This window comes from Ictidomys tridecemlineatus, chromosome 11 (assembly GCF_052094955.1).
Source record: "Ictidomys tridecemlineatus isolate mIctTri1 chromosome 11, mIctTri1.hap1, whole genome shotgun sequence".
Classification (NCBI taxonomy): domain Eukaryota; kingdom Metazoa; phylum Chordata; class Mammalia; order Rodentia; family Sciuridae; genus Ictidomys; species Ictidomys tridecemlineatus.
The window spans coordinates 118,906,438-118,929,667 of record NC_135487.1 but is presented as its reverse complement, the minus strand read 5'-3'; the positions used below and the strand labels follow the sequence as shown (position 1 = coordinate 118,929,667).

General features: G+C 39.8%; 1 long non-coding RNA gene across 1 annotated transcript; it reads left to right on the top strand.

Annotated features, from left to right (window-relative positions):
- The first annotated feature begins 14,525 nt into the window (after positions 1–14,525).
- Positions 14,526–19,518, top strand: LOC144368371 (uncharacterized). Its single transcript, XR_013428138.1, has 3 exons — positions 14,526–15,529; positions 16,611–16,675; positions 19,271–19,518. It is a non-coding gene; the product is annotated as an uncharacterized LOC144368371 (long non-coding RNA).
- Positions 19,519–23,230: the final 3,712 nt, after the last annotated feature.

Below are 23,230 nucleotides of genomic sequence, written 5' to 3'. Positions count from 1 at the left end.
TACTGCAGTCTAATCCCTGTTGCCCTGACTCCACTGATGCTGGTCTGGTCAAGATTACCAATGGTTTTCTAATTGTGGAGCCCAGTGACTACATCCTCATTCCTTATACATGACCAGAGTGGCATTTTTCAATCAAACTTTCCCACTTCTCAAAACACTCTTCCCTGGGTTTCTGTGATGCCAAGACTCTTTGTTTCTCCCTTTTTTTCTTCTTTAAGGGAATACTTTCCCTTAAATGTAGTTGTTCCTTGAGACTCCATCTATTTTACCTCTTCTCTGCTCACACTATCAAATTCTCCCTAAGTGGTCTCATGCGTTTTCATGATAATTTCCTTCTGGAATCTGGGCTCCATATTTATATACCCAGCTACTCTCTCCACTCATGCCTCAGGATGACTCTCATATTTCTGGCTTGGGAAACGAGGTGAATGGGAAGATAACATAAAAAAGAAGCAAGTTTAGGTGTAGTTAAGTTTGATTTGGGACATGCTGAGTTTGAGGTTCCTGTGTTCAGGAGCCGTGTAGGCAGAGCAGGACTGAAAGCAGATTCGGACATCTTTGAGGTGGTTTGTATTATGGAAAGATCTGGGGATATTCTTGGTCTGTCTGCCTGTGGATTCATCTCAGACCATTTCATTTATTTTGTTTTGTTTGGCAGGACAGAGGATTGAACCCAGGGTTACCGTATTACTGAGATATAACCCGAGTCCTTTGTATTTTTTGTTTTGAAAAAGGATCTCATTAAATTGCCAGAGCTTGCCCTTGGAATGTAATCCTCCTGCCTCAGTCTTTCTGGTAACTGGCTTATAGGTGTACACCACTACACCCAACTCAGACCCTTTTATTATAGGGTTTTCCCCTAGCCTGAACTCCCTTTTCTTCTGAAACCCCCCTCCTTATTTAACTAATTCATACTCCTATATTCAGACCTCAATTTAAATATCAGTTTTTAGAAAGCCCTTCACTGAGGCCCAGACTACTTGAGAACCTGAGGTTCCCATTACCTGTACTCACAGTCCCTCCCTGTGTCCTGATAGTCATAACATTTGATTGTTACTACCTGGTCAATATCTCTTTCACCCCCACTGAGAGACCAGGAGCTGCATCTGTCTCCTTCATTGTTCAGCTCTGCATTTCTCTTATCTAGGAGGGCTGGCACTTGTTTGCTGAATAAAGGAAAGAATGAACCAAAGAGTCTGCAGCTGGGCAGGACTAAAGACTTAATTAAACAGAGCTGTTTTTTCCTTCCATTTAAGTTACTGATAAAATTATTAAACTGCCTGGTGTGGCGGCACATGACTGTAAACCCAGCTATGGGTGTTCTGGGGTGGAAAGATCACAAATTCTGGGCCACTTGGGTGGCTTGGTGTGACCTTTTCTCAAAACGGAAAGTAGGGGTGTCTGGAGATGTGGGGATGGAGCTCCGTGGTAGAATGCTTGCCTGGCATGCATGAGGCCCTGGATTTGATACCACCAAAATAAACTTTTTAAAAAGTAAAAAGGGCTGAGGATATAACACAGTGAGAAAGGGCACCTACTTTTTTTTTTTTTAATTATTGATCAGATTCAGACCTAGAACACAGACCAAAGGGAATATCAGAATATGTCTCTAGGTTCACCCTAATGTCGTACTTTGGTGTGCATAAAAGAGTTGCCACAGTCTGGCTGGGCACAAAATCACAAGCCACTCAAGCAAGAACAAACTTTATTTCCAAAACTCCTTTGAACACCACACATGCAGCCTTCTCCTGGGACACACCACACCAACAGGAAAATCCCTCCTCTGGAAATCCCTCCTACCACACTTCCCCAAACAATGGGAACTCTCCAGGAGTCCCTCAAGAGCTCCAAAATAACAGGCCTAGGAGGACAGCAGGGGTCCAATGTCCAATTGAATGCACATCTTAACATAATCATTATCTCAATGGCTTGCTGGCATCACCTTTCAACCAAAAATGCCATGCATCATTCCTACTTGGCTATGGCTCTTAGCAAAGAGGTTTAAAATAAAGGTTAAGGCTGGGGACATAGCTCCCCAGCTAACATCAGGAAACCCTGGGTTTTAATCCAGCTCAGCAAAAAATTAAAAATAACACGTACAAATTACTAGTCTACCTCCCTATGCCCACCCCACCCCTAGGGTTCTGATTTAATAGATTAAGTATAGGGCCCTGACCTTTTTTTCTAACAAGTGCTCCCAATAACTCTGATGCTATGGTTCACAGATCATGCTTTGAGAAATGTCAGTACCTGTAATCTGGCTTCTCAACCCTCAAGTCATGAAACTAAGCTCACCTTGGTTACCAGCAACCTCTGTGCAGCCAAATTTAGATTTCCAGTTTTCTTTCCTTGTCTTACTTAACATTTTCCACTTGAACACAGGGTGAGGAAAGTGAGGCGGGATCTCAGGTGCAGAGTCAGATCCTGTTTTTATGTAAAATGTTGATATTTGATTCATCATGAATTTTATATTAATTTGATTATTTTAAATATTGCACTGAAATATGATTTTATTGCTGAGGTGTGGTTTTTTTTTTTTTTTGGTGCCCTTTACAGAGATGATTTACCACTGAGCTATATCCCCACCCCTTTTTGGGGGCGGGGGGGGGGAGGGGTCTTGCTGTGTTGCAAGGACAAGCCTCAGGTTTACAGTTCTCCTGTCTCAAATGCCCAAGTCACTGGGATCATAGGTGTCTGCCATTGCACACAACTTTGGTGCCCCTTTAAATTCGAGATCCAAGGCAAGTGCTGTGCCTCCTTCACCTCATCTAGTCCAGCCTGATGGCCTCTGCCCCTTCTCAGCTCTCTTCTTCTATTGCTATTTCTCTTGCCTCAGCTGCAGAATTTCCTCCCACCCTAAATGTTAGTGTTTCCAAGGATTCTGTGTCCAGCCCACTTCCTTTCTTACTCAGTCATTGCACTTGTGCTAGGCATCGTCATTCTTCCCCATACCTCAGGTGCTAGTAATAGTGCCTTACATTTAGTGGACATTCAGCTAATGCTTATGCAATGACTGGATGAACCAGGCCTTAAAGGTACAGCTGTAGATTCACTTTCTATAGCCAGAATTATGTATTATTTCCTAACTTTGGGAGGTGGGGGGAGTACTGAGGACTGACATTTATTATAGGTAAGAAAAAATGAACTTGGAAAGATTGAGTAATTTACTAGTAAATAGGAATGGATCTGTCTGACCCAAAGCCCATAGGCCATCTATTGTACTCCAGGATCTCCCACTAGGTAGGCAGTGCAAACCCACAACTCCACCTGCAACACCATACAGGGAGACCACCCACATCAGCAGCCTCGCCCACTCCCTATGTCTACAGGTAGAAAGGCCTGGCAGGAAGAACCTGGGCTAGCCTGCTCAGGTTCAAATCCCAGATCCACCAGTTACCTTTGGTAACTTCATGTTATACTCATGGAGTAAATGGAAATACTGACAGTGAGCACCGGAGAGCTGCAGTGAGGATTGTATGAGACAATTCAAGCAAAGCAGTTAGCACACTGCCTAGTACTTGTTATCTACTGCTGATACTATGGCAACCTTCTAGAACTAAATAATGAAAATAATAGACCCAAAATATGTATAGCAAGTGACTATGAAAAGAAGACCAGTCTAGTACAGAGAGAAAAGATGGTGACAAAAGTTGGTTGGCCTAGCTGGTCACTGAAGAAAAGGAGAATGCACTGAGTCAGGAACAGGGCAGAGGATGGGGGAACAGGGAAGGGATAAGGTAGGGATAAAGAGACTTCCATGTGGCTGATAACCTGGCCCCCAGCTATGGTGGCAACATGCAGGGGAGCCTAGCTCTAGAGCAAATGATGTTTTTGCAGTAAAGAGCCTTTCCTAATGAACCAATCTGTATTTACTTCTATTGGCATCCTGGGAACCAGGGTGCAGCAGAGACAATTTGACTCATTCCCCCACCCTTCCCCCAACAAAGCATTATTACATCCAACCCATTACATTAGCTCTTATCAGTCTTGGAAGCTCTCAGTCATCCTCCATGAGCTGTAATAATTTCAGCTAATATCTTAAAGTGTTCAAAGAGCCTGTGATATGTTATGAGCCTAGTAATTGTTGACTGGTTCCCTTTCTATTGTGGCTTGATTTTATACCTTGTATCCAAGCTGACACGTGCTCTGGGTGCTATATTATGATGAGACTTTTTGCAAAGGCTGATTTTTAAAAATAAACATTAAATATTGAGGCTGTTTTAAATCAAAGTTTAATTTTTCTACCATCTCTTGTTATTCTTATTAGGAAGCCATGCAGTTCTTCATAAGGATAGTAACCTCTAGTGTAAAACTTTGAGTAAGTACACAATTGAGAATTAATTAGGAAGTTAAAATCTAGGATTGGGCCCAAAATAATGAACTATACTGAGACGCAAGAGTACAATGATCATGGCTTAGAGAGATTTGAGAAATTCACCCTCAGCTTTTTCCATGCACCTTTGATTGATGCAAGCATCCTTGCTCCCTAGGGAACCTGTCAGAGCCAAGTGGCTAAACTATCATGGAGGAACTTCCTGGATAACAAGGAATGACCCAGCACCTATCCTCTGTGTGTTGCCCCTTCCCCGTTAGCTCCTCTCAGATTAAAGGGTGCACTCCAGCTGCTTTGTTATCCTGGACCTGAAGGGTTACCCAGAATCAGGCACAGGATCTATTTCTCTAGGGAAAACTACCTTGAAAAGCATTCTTTGACTTGTGGTTCAGCTATATCACTTTACCTATGTTTAGAAAAGCTTTTCAGGTCAATTGGCATCTTCTTATCAGCTGTGGGCAGGTAAGATCCACTCTAGAGAAATTCCAGTCTCTCGTGGTATCCTGGGCATTCATACCACATGGGATTCTAGGTATCTGTAGGTGCCCCCTAACCTTCAAGGTGGGCCCAGATGTAGTGTCCCCCGGAAGTCTGCTCCAATTACTCCTCCATCCCATGTTCCTCATTGGCCTTTTACTAGTTAGTATCCTTTTGATTGAAAATTACAGAAAAGTAATTCCTGCTACACTCAGAAAGAAGAGATTTATTGGATTGCTTAACTGAATTACCCAGAGGTGGAAATACATATTTCAGACCTGACTAGACCCAGGGGTTCAAACACTATCATCAGTATTTGGTCCCACCCTCCCTCTTTCCCCTTAAAGTCTCCATCTGTCCTCTATATTCAGAAGGCTCTGTGTGCTGAGGTTCCCAGGAGCTCCAGACATGCACCTTATAGCTCAGCTATGCTGAAAAGAAACCAATCTTTTACATGGGTCCCAAGAACATTCTGACTTTTGAGCCTCATTGGATCAGCTTAGGTCACATGCCTGGCCCCAGACCAATTTCTATAGCCAGAAGGATGACATACCTGTCACCTGTTTACCCCACTAAAATCACATGACCAAGAATGGAGGAAGCATGAGTCCCCAAGGGACAATCAAGGTGCTATTACCAGCAGAAGGAGAAACAGAGGCTGGAAAGCCCCAAATAAAGAGATGTCCACTTCCTGCTAGAAGGAAGAATATCCAAAGTATCATGTCACTTTACCTATGGACGTTTCCAGGATAGGAGGCAAAATATGTGAGGAAAGGAACTTAGACTCCCTTAGGAGGTTAGTGTCAAGGAATTTGTCAAATGTTTTGTTTCAACTCTTCTACTCCCTGGACAGTAATTGGATAGAATTTCTTGAGGTCAGAGGTGTCCTAAAATTCTTAGAAATACTTGGACCAGAGAAAATCAAGGAAGAGGGCAAGAAGGAATCCACCAGCTTCTTCAGCTTATTTCAAACTCAGGAAGTTTGGAAAGCTATGGTGGCTACTGTGTGTGATGAGGTGTCCAGGGCTCCCTAGGAGCCTGGGTTAAATGCTGGCAGTACCTGCCACTCTATTTTGTGATTTCCAGGCTCTGTTTCCCCTTCTGCTGGTAATAGCACCTTGATTGTCCCTTGGGATTCATGCTTCCTCTACTCTTGGGTCATGTGAATTTAGTGGGGTAAACAGGTGACAGGTTCATCATAGGACTGATGCACAAGCAAGCATTTCATACATGGCTCAATTAGCTTCTGTCCATATCACCACCAGAAGACCAGACAAGATTTTTTTTCTAGCTGGGCACAGTGGTGCACATCTGCAATCCCAGCAGCTCAGGAGTCTAAGACAGGAGGATCACAAGTTCAAAGTCAACCTCAGCAACTAAGCAAAACCCTGTCTCTAAATAAAAATACAAAAAAGGAAAACAGAAAGAAAATGTATGTAACCACCAAAAACTATTTGTGTTTTTAGAGTTCTGGTTTTGAGAAACATAATAGGCAAGTGATCACTGATGATGTTGACAAATATTATTAATGGTAGCATTTTTAGTATGAAATTAGTTTTTATGTTTAGCTCAAAATAAATGCATCACACATTGCCAGAATTAAAACTAAAGATGAACACTTAGAGAAAAGGGTGGAAACACATTGTTTCCATCTCTTGGGAAACCAATAAGGCAAGTGCTGTAATTTGGCTTGTTTTTTTTTTGTTGTTGTTGTTTTTTTTTTTGTTTGTTTTGTTTTGAAACAAGACTAGTCTAAGCAAACAAAACAAACCAAAAACCTCTCCCCCACTTTCCCTCTACTGTCAGATGTATCTGTCAGGACTGTGCCTGGCTAGATAGAACCCTCAAACCCTCCAATGCAAAATTAAACATAAAAAGGATTTGAAAATTTGAGAAAAACCTTTTGACCTGTTTATGTAAAAACCCTTTCCAAGGAGATTTAGTAAAGGTAACATCCATTGGCAGCTTAGTTGAGGTTTCTGCTGGGTGTGTTGGTGCATGAGCACACAGTTAATTCAAATGAGAGTCACCAGGGTGCAACTCATATTTCTGTTAACCACAGAGAGGTCTTAAAGTTGAATTTCAGTTTCAGCAGATACTTCAGATTTACCTGAGCAATATCAAAGACAATGTATTCATTATATAGTAGGCAGGTATAGATAACACCTTATGAGATCCCAGTCCTTTATACTCTCCCGAGTAATACTAGCCGAAGGATCAGGGATAGTTTTGCCCAAATCTTTTGACACTCTGCTTGCCCTTGGGTAATTGGTTGATATGTGAAGCAGGCTTCAGTTCATCCATGTTCCCCAGGACAACTTCTCCCAACAGGATTTAGCCTATCTTGTCTCCCTGAGATGTGTGGAAGTAGTAGATACTCTTTGAGACCATATCAGCAAAAAATATGTCTTTGCCAAACATGTAGCCTGTCACAGGTGCTTCAGGCAGGGCTATGCCTAGAAGGGGACCAGGATCCCAGCAAAGTTGGTGGTCCTGCACCTGTGCACGCAACCTTCGATTGTGAAGCTACTTAAAGGGTTTGTAGTGTTGGCTCTCCCCTTTGCACTCTACCTTAGAGATATCCAAACTTCCAGGTCATAGGCATTGTGCCTGTGTGTTCCTAACATACTTCCTGATGATCTCTGCTTCTTCAGAGTCTTTGTCAACTACCTTAATGTCACTTTTGAGCTTCTTGTAGTTGACATCAATGGGGTCCTTGCTACTGTCATCAGATCCACCCCTAAGCCAACTGCAGGCCATCCCAATGTCCAGGAAGTTGTCAGGCATTTGGACTTTGGCCTGCACACTGTCTGCATTGTTCAGGAGCAGGACTTTCTCATCCCATAGTCAAGGGGCATCAGGGTTTAGAAGCAATTTGGTGGGGGTTGGGGAGGTGTATCTGGGATTGAATTCAGGGGCATTTGACCACTAAGCCACATCTTCAGCCCTATTTTGTATTTTATTTAGAGACAGGGTCTCACTGAGTTGCATAGCACCTTGCCCTTGCTGAGGCTGGCTGGAACTCCCCATCCTCCTGCTTCAGCCTCTTGCACTGCTGGGATTACAGACATGTACCACCACACCCAGCCTGCACATATAAGCCAAAGAGTTTTAAATTTTCTTTTAAGTAGAGTCCTGTTTGGTGACAAGTTAACACTCCCACTAAATGAAATGAATAGATTTTAAATGGATATTAAAGAAAAGGCTATCCTGTCTTCAAGAAAGTATATAAACTTCTCCAAAAAACATACAATTTAAGACATGTCAAGTACAACCCACTGACAGTAAAATCTGATACTCTGTACACCTGCAGAGTTACACATCTGAATGACAATAAGCCTCCAAAATTAAAAGGCTGATGCTTGCTGAGTATCCAAGGAGCCTTCCAACAACACAAAACAATTCCCACTAATACTGCACAACAGTGCTTGTGAGCTGGGGCAGGATGTGGAGCAAGGTGCTGCGGGCCTGATGCCAAGATTCGCATGCCCATGATCTCATCAGGCATTTGCTGGAGAGACATCACTGATCATCTGAAGTGCAAGAGAGTATGAAACAGAACTGAGCCCAGGAGCGGAAAGCACATACTTTTTTGCATGAATCCCTCTGCTTGGTCATAGCTCTGAGTATCTAGTCCCCCAAGTTCACACTATCAGATTCACTGATTTTTTTTTCATGTTTTACATGAACAATAGCAATCTTTTAATAAAAATTAGTAACATTTCCATAGGAAAGGTCTCTAATTGAATACAAACTATACAGATGATAAAACTGTCATAGATTGCATCATACACAAGTCTTTCTACATACCCACATTTTGGCAAAGAAGATCAAGGACATAGATAGAAAACCCAAGAAGGCAAGTTTTATTTGTGCCTAATTCATGCAAAATAGGGGTACCATCTTGTGGGCTTTGCAAAAGACCAGGAAAGTGATGCCTATGACACCCATCCCAACTCAGTCTTTAAGAGGTTAGGGAGAGGCCTGTGTAATCATGTAATGTTCCTTATTTTTCTAAAAAGTGAAAAAGATAATCCATGAAACATAAAAATATCTGATTTTGTGTTCTTTGTTTTTCTAAGATAAGTATATATCGTTGAGTACCTTCAGGGAAGTCTCATCATGTTTGACATGACATATAAAAACACTGTTTTTCTCCCGTATAAAAGAAGTGAATTTTGTAATCTTGACACTACACTGAGATAAAATAGTTTGGACATGACTTACATGTCCATTTAATATCTATTTAATAAAATTGCAAACTGTTCAGTAGAAAGTTTTCTGACTATATGATTGGCACTTCAATTTTGTCTTTTTTGTATAAATACTCAGTTTACCCTGATTTGGTTAATTTCTCTTCCACTGCTAAGCTGCTAGCCAAAAATTCTTGTCACTTGAAAAAAAGAACTCTCTTAATACTTCATTTACCTTTCATTCTTTTATTATTTATTTAGAACTTACTATATCCCTGGCTACGTATATGTAAATATGTATAAGGTATGTTTTCTCTTGCAAGAGATAAACCAGCAGTGGAGGTGGTGTGTGCAAAAGTTGAGAGAGAGAGAGAGAGAGAGAGAGAGAGAGAGAGAGAGAGAGAGAGAGAGAGAGAGAGAAAGGGAGGACAGATGCAAACCCCAGCTCTCTGCCCCATGACAGCTCCTTTCTGTGACAAGCGGCGGTCCTTAGGCCTCAGAGGAAACATTATAAGTGAGAAATAGAAAAAGAAATTACTTTGCCCTGAGCGGCCAGTGGAACCAAAGCAGAAGAGTGGAGCGCCCTTTTCATCTGCCTGAGGTGCAGGACCTGGGAACCTGCAGAGCTCTAGAGCCTTGGTCAGTAAGGACGTCTGGGCATGTGTCTTCCAAGGCACAGAGTTTACCCCCTTCTCCTCGCTGACTCTCACTGGCCTTCACCGCCCAGAGCTTGAGAGAGCTGAGCGCAGACAGTGAACTGCGTCCAACCAGCGCAAAGCGAGGCTGGACTCCCCGTTGCCCCCACCTGCGCTCCGTCCCTAAGGCGGGGGAAGGCGTAGGCGGGGCGCCAGCTGCGCTCTTGGACTAGGGCGGAGCGCACAGCGCGGTAGCATCAGGGATTCCGCTTTCCCCACTTTCGCTTCTGGACCCGCAGGGGGCGGGACTCCTTGTTAGACTCCCTTGCCACCTCCTCCCCTTCGCGCTGTCGGTCCCCCTTCCCTCCCACCTCTTCCCTGGTGAAACTCAAGTTGTTACATTGAATGACAGAAATGAGGTAACTCAAATTTGTTTCGTCCTGTTTATAATAATATAATGTCTGTGCTTATATTTAATCTATTGTGACTTTTAAATTTTACTTTATTGTGGTAAGAACACTTAACATAAGATGTATCCCCTAGCAAACATTTAGGTATAGAAGACAGTGTGGTTAAGAAGAACAAATTTGTCCAGCAGATGTCAAGAATTTATTCAGCTTGCATTATTGACACCCTATGCCCAGTGAGGAATAGCTCATGTAATCTGTAGTTTTATTGCAGAAATAGGGAATATCACAGGGTCTGTGGATATGAACTCTGCCTGAAGTGAGTGCAGAGGATATCAAAACTTCATGACCACACTCCTGACTGTGTAATGAAGGTGGCTCAATTAACACCCATATTCCATACAGTTTTTTTTTTCCTCCTCAATTTAAGGATCACTAGTGACAACATGATAATATGAAAATTGCAAGTATACTATTAAAATTCAACAATAGCCAAAGCAATTGTTTAGAGCTTTGACAAAGAATTTTTTTAAAGAGAGAAAGAGAGAGAGAGAGTTTTTTAATATTTAGTTTTTAGTTTTAGGTGGACACAACATATTTATTTTATTTTTATATGGTGCTGAGGATCGAACCCAGTGCCCTGTGTATGCCAGGTGAGTGCGCTACCACTTGAGCCACATCCCCAGCCCCAACAAAGAATTTTTGAGAGGCAATATGATTTTCACTGACCTAGGTTAGAATTACCTGCATGCTGGTAGAGTATTTCCATTATTCAACCATTTGTAGGCCACTTAATTATGAGATAATAATAACAAATCTGAGGTAAATATACTTTATGTCCTAGAAATTTTTTGTAGTTACTTGTATTAGTCATGGTTTGCTTTACTGCACGTTCTTTTATGTATTATTTCCCAGTTTTTTAATACATGACAGGGATAAAAAAAGTGGGCCCACAGTTCAAATCTGACCTGTTATGAGTGTTTTTGTAAATAAACTTTTGTTAGAATAACCATGATCATTCGTGTACATATTGCCTGCTTTTAAGCTTCAAAGTAAGAATGTAGTAATTAATACAGATTAAGTGGACTGAAAAAACTAAAATTTAAGCTACTTTTTCCCTCAAAAACAAGTTTACAAATACTGTATCTGTTACATGTACAAAATTTTGGATATGTTAAAGTTTACTTCATATTGAATTAATTTATTGTACTGTGTTAAAGAGAAACAGGAAAGCAGATAAAATTAATCTAGCTTGGCTAGGATGTACGTGCTGTCTGAGAAAAGCATTGCTAAGGCAGCAGTTGTTTTAACATGACTGAGAGGTCAACAGAGGAAATAGGTTTATATTTATTAATATTGGAACCAAAATAGCATTTGTAGAAGAAAAATGATTGATGCTTTAGCATCCATACAAGGTAGAGTTACAGGAAATAATTTTTCCCCAGATGATTTATAACTTTGTTATGCAGAGACAGATGTCTTTGTAGTAAAAGTATTTCATATCTGGAAATGAGTGTTACAAATGCTATTTTTCCCCTTCAGCACAAGCTGCATGAACTGCTTCACAAGTTTGGTGGTACAAATACCGTTGAATATTGTACTTGCCCAATTAATGGCATGAGTTCTCTCCTTTTTGCCAAGAAGTCTAATATCAACTGTTTTGGACCTCACAAATTCCAGAATTCTATTAGTTTGGAGGTTTTTCCATTCTAAAGAATACACAAATGTAAGTTGATGAGCTCAAAGTATGCTGCACACAAGTTTCCATATTCAAATGCTTCTAGGCTCTATTGCTGGAAGTAGCTCTGAAATTTAGAGTCTCTGTGGGCTCTGGATGTTGACTCCTGAACTCTGTTCCTTTTCTTCCCAGCAGGCTCCTTGTCCTTTTTCTACAATCATTTCTGCACAGAAAGGGACTAGTGGTCAGAGAAGCTTCAGTCAGAACACTGAAGGTCAAGTATCTCTGTCCCCATTCACAGAAGCGTGATTTTTCGTCACACTGTTGCATAATTGGGAGGAACACTCAGTTGACGTCCTAAAATAATACAATTTCTAAGGTAAAACTGGGCCCAGCTAGAGAAAGATGTGGGCGACAACTTTTTGTTTCTAATATAATACGTACTAACAACTTTACAAGTCATACATTTAAGTGTGGAATTAGTAAGAATTATAAGTAGAGTATGCTTTTAACTGTTTAATATCTTCCAACGTGTTTTAAAGTTATTTTCAGTAATTTGAAGGGAAATACTGACATTGAGCTAAATTACCAAAATAAAGGAAACCATGTAAAGCTGAATAAGATGTCTTTAATAATTTAGTCACAAATACCTTGTGTAGTCATGATTTTAAATTGCTTCTTCTGTCTGTTATGCTTGATATTCTATTTAATCTCTCATCCTTACGCTATATAAACTGTAGTATTTTCATATCATAAATGAGCATAAAGACTATTTTGTCTCCATTTTATCATCATAATATTAGATGTCACTCACTACTATTGGCTATTCGTCCTTTTCTCTTCCCCTTGACTTCTGTGTTTTGTTCAAATGATATTCTTTTGGACATTCCTTTTTTAAAGTTTCTCAACATCCAGAATTGCTATGTATTTGGGAGCTTTGTTTGATCTATAGAACACAGAGATGTATTCTGGAAGTCCAATAGGTAGAGAAAAGTTCCTGTATTAAGTGTCCCTGGCTTTTGTTGTTGCCTCATGTTCCAAGAGCTCTGATATCCAGTTTAGAATCCAGTTCGTCAAATAGAAAGACTCTAAAAGGGAAACTTTGTCCTAACATCAATATTCATATTTTCAAATTTAAGTTTGAAATTCCATATATGAAATTTTAAATTTAGTATCTGGAGTTTATGGCACGCAATTGGCAAACATTTTTTGTGCACTTACTGTGACAAAGTGCTTGGAATTCAAACATACAAGATGTAAGACCCTCAGGTGGTGTGTGGTATAGTTGCATAAAGTGGCAAGCAGAAAAAGAATTTGTGCACGTTCTGTATCTGTTGGATGGGAATTAACAGAGTGCCATAGAATCACCTAGATAGAGCAACTGAGCGAATTGTAAGCACCAGTTATCAGAACATCTCACTGATAGACTCACTTTAGAAAGCTAGGTAGGAATCAGTCAGGCAATGACATGGTATGAGGCAGGAATTATAAGTCATTGGAAATGCCATATTACGGAGTAAGGGACTGAAGGTGCACAGAAATACCCAAGCTTGACCATCTAGAGAACCCAACACTAGAATTAGCATTTGCAACACTAGAATTAGAGAACCCAACACTAGAATTAGCATTGCAACACTAGAATTAGCATTTTTGTTTTAAAGTGCAAAGAAGCAGGTCCAATTAGTGAAAAGGATCCAAGTCATGAAACACCAATCCCCCCAAATAGAATTTTTCTAAAAACAAAGAGTGATATTAAATGATTTTAATGACAATAATGCAATCGGGTATACTCTCTGTGAAAATTGCATTGATAGAGTTATTAGAGTCCTTTATTGTATGTGTGTATATGTAGTTAAGTGAATTGAGGAGGAAATGAATAATAAGTATACTATTATAATAATTGTTGAAGATCTGAGCTCTGGAAAGACAAATATAAATATAAAGGAAGAATACTATTTCAGAATTGTGATTAGAAGAATTTATTAATTTATGAGGGTTCTAAGCCTTTCATCTCTTCCTCACCGTGAAAAAGGTTTTGAATTTGCCTTTACACAGTCCTCTGTGATGACTGGGGTAGTTTTATAGCTCCCACCTGGGTAGAAGCTGATTCAAAGCCAGTGAAGTCTCTAAGATGTCAAAAGAAAGGAGGAAGACTGCTCATGGTCAATGGGAGATGAACTGAAAAAGAATGGACAGAAGATAAAGGTTGTTGCCTAGAGTAATTTCTGGAGCCAAGCATTTTGTTATTTTAGTGCTTCCTTTTGGCACTGAAGGCTGGGGGATGTTAAATGAGAATAGAAAGTCAATAAGAATGGCAAATCTGTTAATATATTTCGTGGGAAAGTCTGTTAATATATTTAATCTGTTAATGTATTTAAAGGAAGGTAGAAAGCAGAAGGGAATGCAGAAAGTGAATCAATTATATTAAATGAAGGAAAAGAGCAATTTCAGTATCTTCTAAGAAATTCCTATTATCAGAGTTAGTCTTCAATTTTTTTTTTTACAATGAGCTGTCATTGATGTCATAAAATCAGTCTCTGAACTGAGAAATAAGTAGTCTTGCAGCACTTGTAGATTTATTTACATTTTTTTGGTCTTTATTAGAACATTTGAACATTTTATCCAACATTATGCTCTTAACCCCCATCCTCACTATTTGTGAAAGTTTGAAATACAGTAAGCAAATAGCAATTTGTGTCTTCCCACTTTTAAAGAAAAAAAAATAACCTTTTTACAAACAAAACACTTGTAGAAGTCACTCAACAATTAGGCAATAGTATTTAACTTAGAGATATACACAATCAACTCCTTTTTAGTCTAACGTTGACACTTGCCAAACACTACATTATTGTATAATATCAAGTCTGTCTTTTCATATTCAATATCATTTTCTAGGGTTGAATTGCATAACAACCATTATTCATAATTCTATTAATTACTCCCTTTGACTAAAACAACCTCATTGTAGTTACTAATGGATTTCTTCAGTGCTTATTAACACACTACCTTAAATACAACTCTCATGTCTGTTAGCACAATGCACTTTGACCTTCCTAGTACCTGATGTGCTCATCAATAGTACCTTTAGCTAAGAAAGTAAGAGGTGCTTGAACTGTTGTCTGTTTTATCATCAAAGTTTCCACAGAGCTCAATAATTTTTGTTCTTGTCCTTATCTCAATGAAACTTTCCTTTCCCAATATGTTTTTTTATGAAAAATATACCAAGTATTGAAGAATCAAAATGATGGGCTATATTGAAAATCAGTAGTAAGATATGAGAATTATTTTTAATCTTAAATTATATTGACAAATATGATTACATTTTAACCAATTAATCAGTCCTATTTTGCAGGTGTTCAACTATTGAACCTCACTACTGTGTTACAATGTACTTCATTGTGATTTGGGAGCTCTGAAGGAAGGCAAAGACAGCCACAAGACATGTTCAGGGTCTAACTTTGTACTCCTGTGAATTGAGAGATTGCAAAACACATGCTCACTTATCAAAAGGAAAAAACAAAACAAAACTACTTTTCTCGATCTGAGATTTGATGTGATTTTTTTTTTTTAAAAAAAAGAGAGAGGAGAGAATTTTTTTAATATTTATTTATTTATTTATTTATTAGTTTTTCGGCGAAGACAACATCTTGCTTGTATGTGGTGCTGAGGATCGAACCCGGGCCGCACACATGCCAGGCGAGCACGCTACCACTTGAGCCACATCCCCAGCCCTTGATGTGATTTTAACGTAGTTTCTTTTGTACCAAATTCAGGACTACATGAGACAAGTATAACTTTATCATCATGTATGTAATACTTAAAACTACTTCTTATAAAACTGAAATATGAAAACAGATTTTCAAAATGTTGCAAACGGCTGCTTTTCAGTGTCTTTTCCAGTGGCAGTGTTTATTCTAGAATCTTTTTTCGGATCTTTTACTTCATGACATCTAGCAAACTTTACTGATAATCAGGGGTGAATAACTTACAAATATCTACAATAAGTATGTAATCAAATCTGATGAAAAAACATTTATGCATGCTTATTACATTTCTCTATATATTTTCAAATGAACTATTTTAAGGATTGGTATTTAAAACTTTATTCTGAAGATGTTAAACTAGAAATGTTCTTTTTGTAATGAATACTCCAGTACAAATAGGAATATTCAAAATTAATCTGGTATTAGTAGTGGCATTTAAAATCCAGTCTTTATATTTGATTTTGTTTTGTCCTTGTCTTCAGTCTGGTGCTAATTTGTATGTTAGTATGAACATTTTCAGGAAATAATTTTGTTCTTCAGAGTCACTTCTAAATACTTGGCATCTAAAATGTTATTAGATGAAAATGGATTGCATTTCATAAAAAGGACATTTTACAAGACTGTATAATCATAATAAAATAATGACTGGACTACTAATGGGAATTAAATGTGATGTTGGGTATTCTGACCTGTGGCCTGGAAGCTAGATCTGCATATAAAAATGTTTCTATCCCTGCCTGTGAATTTTGAAACTCAAAATAATTAATTCCATCAAATAATTAATTTTGTTGATAGGACTAAGTTCAGAACATACAACCTCACACACATATATTACAATTATTCAGAATAACAAGATGATATAAGACAATAATCTTCGATTCTGGCTGTCAAACTTGCTCAGATCATTTCTTTTAGTACTTTTGCGTTTCATGTTACTAACTTTGAATGGAGCATATAAATCATTATCACTACTGCCATTCACGTAGAGTATATTTATTGTCATTGAAGGTTGCTTTTTGTGTGTAAGTATAGGAAAAACTAGTGTTTGTACAAAACACTGCAGTGATATACTCTTCTGAAACTAAGAAAATGCAGCCATGTAATTGTTTTGTATATCATACAGGTCTCTGCATGGAGCTGCAAGTGGAGGAGGATATGAATGAAGTGCTGATGGACTCATTGAAAGAGGTGCTTTGGGCTCATTCCAGCTGTCATGACTTATCTCACTTTTCTGGCCTCCCAAGCAAGAGTCCAGCCTCCCTCTCTGAGGAACATGTAGTTTACTCTACTCTGGATGGGGCCAGTGAATACACTGCTTCCATGAAAAAGGTGGTGGAATGGGGCTGTAGCTTGGTGGCAGAGTGCTTGGCTATGTGTGTGAGGCACTGAGTTTGATCCTTAGCACTGCATAAAAAACTAAAGAGATTAGAGCATAAAAACAAAACAAATAAAACTGTCCATCTACAATTATTAAAAAAATTAAAAAGAAAAAGGTGGCTCCTTGTGGGTTCCCAGGTAGCCTCCCTATTCTTCAATTTCAACCCTCTATGTGGGTAGAGAGATCTCCCTGCAGGCAGGTCCCATAGTTACTCATTGGTATGAGTCAAACACTAGGACAAGGTCTGAAGTACAGGCATTGGGTGGGTCAGGTAGCTTGCACTCTTCCAACTTTTAGCCCCACCTGTCCCTCCTGGCACTCACTGGCAAATGCAAGTTATGGAACATTGCAGGCAGGGATGAGGAGAGTGAATGTATTCAAAGAATCTCATTTAGTTCTTTAGCATGCAGATGCCTAATCATCTATCCAAAAGACTCTTTTGCAGTGGGTCCTCTTATCTCTCCTCTACTTGTCCTGTTAAAATATCAATTCTCCGCAGTGTTTTTTGAACATTTGTGGCTATCCAAGAAGGACAGCAAAATCGCTTATATGTTTCAAGATGGTACCATGTTTGCTTGGCTCTAAGCTCCAGTCCCAAATTCTCATTGCCTATGTATGGCATTTTCCCTGAAGATAAGGCTTTACCCTGTCACCTGCAAAATCCATTAATAGCCAAGGATACTGTGTCAATGGCACACCAATAAATGTTTCCTTTGTGAGAGTTTGCATATTCCATCTAAATCTATTTTCAGTGACTTTTCTAATCTGAACCAACATGAAACAAAGTGTCTGCTGAGGGAACTTACCCATGTGTTTTAGAAGGCAGCTAGGCACTTTTACCAGAATCTCTTGGGGGGAAAAAAGTGCATGCTTGATTTTTTCCAGAGTTCAGAGACAGGATCTGGGTCAATAATTTATCAGAACAGGACTGCCTACTCACCTGGTCTCCAAAACAAGGCCAGTTTTTATGGTAAGTGCAGGGTACCTTCTTTTAAGTTCTCCTTCAGTATTCTTCTCAGGACATCCCAGTGTACCCAGAGAACATTTCTATGCTCGTGTTTGCAATGTGTAAAGCAGGAGTAGTTTAATGTGGCTGGCCCAGTCTGGTTTTATTGGCAGGAAATAAATAACATGGTAAGGATGAAGGACAGGAGCCAATGCCCCCAGGTAATTCTGATCATCCAGGGGTGCTGAGCTAACCAATGTGATATGTTGATTGTATAGATTCTTCCCTCCAGATCCAGGGAAAAATTGGTCTTCTGTATGTTTGTACGTATTGCACAGAGTTTCAAAGTGTGTTTTTAAAGGATATTGCTTGCTTTCTTCAATATTCCTGTATTAAAGGTCAAAACTTATTATTTCTGAACTTACTGAAATAGAGTTCAAGTAAACTATGAATGCTCATGGACTTCTGGCATTAAATGAGTCAGAATTGCACTGAAGGACTCCTCATGATGTCTTCAGAAACACCTCTCTCAAATCCTTATTGCTTCTCAATGCTGCATGCATTCTGATGCATTCCTTTCTACCTGCGTCAGGAAATTCTTTGTTCTAAGTCATGCTCAGGCTTGAGAGCTGTCACCCAGTTACCCCAGCAGTCCCCGGAAGGGAGAGATGCCTAATTCTTCCTCAGTCAGCATCTCAAGGACTTCCTCACATGGAAGACTCTGACAGTCCCCTGGGGAAGGTCCTCTGAGAGCAAATTGCTGATAGGAACAGGCTGGCACAGCACTTTGTCTCCAAGCTCAACCCAGGTGGAAGGACAGAGAGAAACACGACCCTGTACACACAAGCTGCTGATTACTACCAATTCCATTCACCCAAACAGCAATGTCATTCCCCACATAAGTTTGTTTTCCTTTTGGTACTTGTAGAGTAACTCTGAATGAATCAATCTCGGGATTTCCTGTACCCAGGTCCCATCCACCTTCTCATGTAGAGTCTAAATGCAGGGTTAAATTCAGACTTCCTTCCACATACTTCATCTTTTGTAGTAGGGCTCTCAAAGCAAGGAATGCAGTTAGATATATATCTGTACTTATGTATGTTTTTATCTATACATATGTACGTGTACATGTGTATACATATACATTTATATGCCTAAATGTATAAATATATACACATGTACAAATGTATTTTTTAATAGTATCAAAAGAAAAGTACCAAGAAAGTAGATGAAGTACCAACATTGGGTGTGTAGTAGTCTGCAGGAGGTAAACTGGCAAGTGCAAGAATGTGTGAACAATTGCTCCAAAAGTACCAGAATATTGGTTTGAAGGCTTCAAAGGGATATTGTCATAGAAATCTGTGTCCAAATCCTACTATCCCATCATTCATTGAGTTCTAGTTATAAATTTCCCCTTGTATCCTACCTTAGGGATTTTAATTTGCTGATTGAATTTCAGGCACCAGAATTGGCCCCCTGAAGCTGCAGGAAGATGAAGATGCTTCTTTCTTCCTCAGTAGGCATATCAAGGACCTCCTTATCCAGCATGACCCTGAGGGCCATCCAGAGGAACTGGCTGAAGAGCACAAGTTGGCAGAGCATTTTGTAAGGTGCCCAGAGGCCCTGCTCACAGAAAGATGTTCCAAGGTGCCCAGCTCATGAGAGATTCCATTAGGCAAGTGATATTTGTACCTTCTCTCCTGGTATCTGCATCTTGTGTGTGGTCTTGAATGATGGAGACTGCCTAAGTGGGAGGACAGTAGATTCACCCACTAGGCAGAGGTCATACTATCCCATATGTTCCTTCCTGAACCAGGCATGTGCCTTTAAGATGGCAGGCAGCAAATACCTAACATACTTTCAGGAAGGAGAGTGTGACAGGTGCAAGTTTGTGAAATTGAAAAGAGCATGGCTTAAGAAAGAAAACTTTTAAGGAATTTGCAGGCTGATTTAATTGTGGGCCAAGGGAGATTTATCTTTTCTGGTTATGTTTTCTCTTCTCAAAAATATTGCTTAAAATGCACATGGCATGATAGCTGTAGCATCTAAACAGGGAATGTTTATGAGTGTACTTTCAAAAGTCACTCTCAGGGTTTGTTTTAGGGAGTTGAAGTAGTAAAATCTGAGGGTGGGATGTAGGGTACACTTTAATACTTAAGAAGTGACATGGAGAGAATTTTCCCTGGTTAAGTGATAGGAGCAGGCATGGAGGGTCCTGTGTAGTTCCTAGATGTATGGAGTTCCTAGATGTATGACAGGGTTGTCTTTCTTCCCTGAAGAGGAATGAATATGTTTTCTATGAAAGGCGTATTGGGAAGTAAATCACTGTGCCTGGGAAGCAGCCATGTAATGGGAGGTAGGTATACCTGAAATTTACCAGCATTCACCAGTTGTTTCCAGTTTCTGTTCATGTGGGGAAGAAAGGACATTTTACCCTCTGCCCAGTTAAACAACTAGCATGCTCCTTGTGAGATCTACTTCATGGGGGCCACTTTGTTTCATGGATAAGAATACCTGGGCAGGCCATTTCTTTAAGGAAATGCATGAGATCTTTCTAAATTCATACCGATATTTTCTCTGTGCCATGATAGGCTACAGTTTTTAATGGATGAGATAGAACTGCCTAATATCTAAAGGGGGTTTAATAAATTCAGTTGTAGGAAATAGTGAAGAGCATCATGATGAAGAAAAGCATCACTTGAATCACTGGCCCCCAGGGAATCATCATGGGAGGGTAATTATCAGACAAAAAGAGCACATAAACAGGCCAAAATAGCTGCAAAGGTAAAAACCATCTGCTGGTGTCACTGGTTTCCCTTGCTAAACCACTCTGAATTGCCTGTTTTCTGTTGAGCATTTTTATCATCTGTCTGAGAAGACTTGGGGACTTTCTCCTTTAAAAGAGTCACTTGTTCCTTTGAAAGAACTAAAATGAGAATGACATGAGTAACTTCTTTCTGAAGTGTTATTCCAAGATCCTGGACAGTTCTGCTATAGCAAAAACAGCAGCTACACACACAGAAACAACATATCAAAATATTGTGTAGGTAGAAGGCACAAGTTCTCTGGGACCTTCCACTTGCAGGAAGCTGTATTCACTTGATAGGAGAGTGTAAAATTCAACTTTGGTTATGCTTAAGGTTGACTCACTCCTGTGGTTTTCACTCTGAACACTTTTCTGTATCCAAAGCTGCTGTCCTGCTCTTCTCTGTAACTGCCACACTGACGCAGAGCCAACTCAGTGTCCAAATACTATAAAAATTATCCTTTAAACACATGGCGCTGTCCCTGAAATCACACTTTGTCAGCTGTTTTGCCTTCTCCTCCCAGCTCCCTCAGCTCCACTGCCTCTTTCTCCTGGGAGGCATGGTCTTCCTAAATCACTGGCACATGGATGCTTTTCTAACACCTATCTTTTAGAATAAGAGTAAGTCAACTGTAAGCCTTTTCTTCAGTCAACCTTTAACTTTCATACAAATTAAAAATTTAATAAAAAAATTTAAAACTGGCAAGAGCCCCAATTACAAACCCTAGAGTGCAATGTGGATTATAGGTGGGAAACAAAGTGTTCTTAGGGTAGTTTTCTCTTCTTCACATGCAGAGTTATGTGCAAGACTCTGTATGTGGCACTTGTGGATTCATTGAAGGGGACACTAACTAGAAGGCTTTAGATGACACTGTAAAGGGACTTCATTGTAAAGACAGTGGTAGGCAACCACTTTTATGCACTCATTCAGTGTATCCTGCCAGGTGCCTCAGTGCTTGGTCTTCACTGGAAACTGTGAACACAGAGATGGGTAGAACATTATCTTAGCTTTTACAGAACTGTCAGTCTGGTGAACAGCAAGTGAAAGAATTGATAGTGGGCTAATTGATGAGTGTAGCCAGTGCTGTATCAAAAAATGTTGATAGTCAGGTTGATCCCCCTACTGGTTGTTTCCAACAGGTCCCAGCATAATGATGTATGACTTCTCAGACCAACACTTGCTCTCCAGTTTGGCTCATAGAAATCCATATTCTCAAGATCTGAAGATGATTTTGATGCCATCAACAGATACTGAGTATGTTCTGGCCAGCTGGAGAAAGAGGCAGGATAAGTAAGACACATAAATTCTTCCTTACGAAGATTATCATGATGTTTTCTCTAGACCTCTGCATTTTCTATCCACTTCAAAACAAACTAATATTGTCATTCCTCAAAGTTCAACTCTTGTTTTTACTCGAACTTCATTTCAAATGCAGGTAAATAATTGAAGTAATGTTCAGGTTTGCAGTCCAAAGGGAGGAAGGTGGGGCTAAAAGCCAGGCTTTCTGACATTCAAGTGGATGAGAGTCCATGACTCTTGTGTTCATAGAAGCAGAATAAACTAATTCCCCTGCTTTGCTCCTCAGTTTACCCTGTGACGTGTGTACAATGTAAAATCTCCATGTATCTAGAGAACTTACATTATAAGTGGGTTAAAGCAAATGAATGCATTTGCTGAGGTCCTACAGATAAAGCACTGGGCTCATTTCCATGCAGCATGCTAGGAAGGGTATCCAATCCTTACTGAAAAGAGCTTAATGTATCTGCTTCAGATTCAGCCATGGTTCTCAGTAGGTGAGAACATTGATTGCAGACACCAGTAGCCTGACCTAGTGAAGGGAAGATTGCCAGGAAGAGCAGAGTCAGCACTGGACATTATCTGCTTTGGACTTAGTAAGAGGGATCTGGAAATTTTCTTTCCAATGAGCGTCCCACAGTTGAGGGTTCACAAAGACTTAGCATGGCTCCCCTCCATGTTTCTATTCTCCTTTCCACGTTGCTATTGCCTAAGGCAATTGGAACTTTTGTAATAAGTGAGGAATTCCTTCAGAGTCCTATACACCAACAGATATCCCAGTGAGAGAAAAGAGGCCACAATAAAAATGGAGTATAACAAAATAATATTAAGAGAGTGCAGAACACAATTTCAAACACTCATGGTTTACTCTTTGTTCTGTATTTTTAGTGGATTTTGAAATAATGGCTGCATATTCAGAGAAGAACATTATGACTATGTTACATTGACAGTTTTGCATTGTTCCCTTGAGGAAAAGCCTTATGATCCACCTTATTATTAAGCAAATAATGAGGTGACCACTGGGTAGTCCTGTAGATAATTTTAACTTGTTGGGAAACCATTTTTACTTTGAGGATTCTCAAGATATACCTGTAGGAGTAATGTGAAATATGGTGTTTGGAGAAGGGAACAAAGAAAAGTTGGTAACGTTGCCCTGAGGGTACACAAGTACTGAGACTGCCCAATGAGTGGTGGTCTACATCTGTAGTGACCTTCTGAGGAAACCAGTGGGTCAGCCATCATGAGGCCATTGGAAGGCAGAGGCTCCCACATTCCGTGACATCTCCCACCTTCTGATTCTGTTAGACTGTTACCTA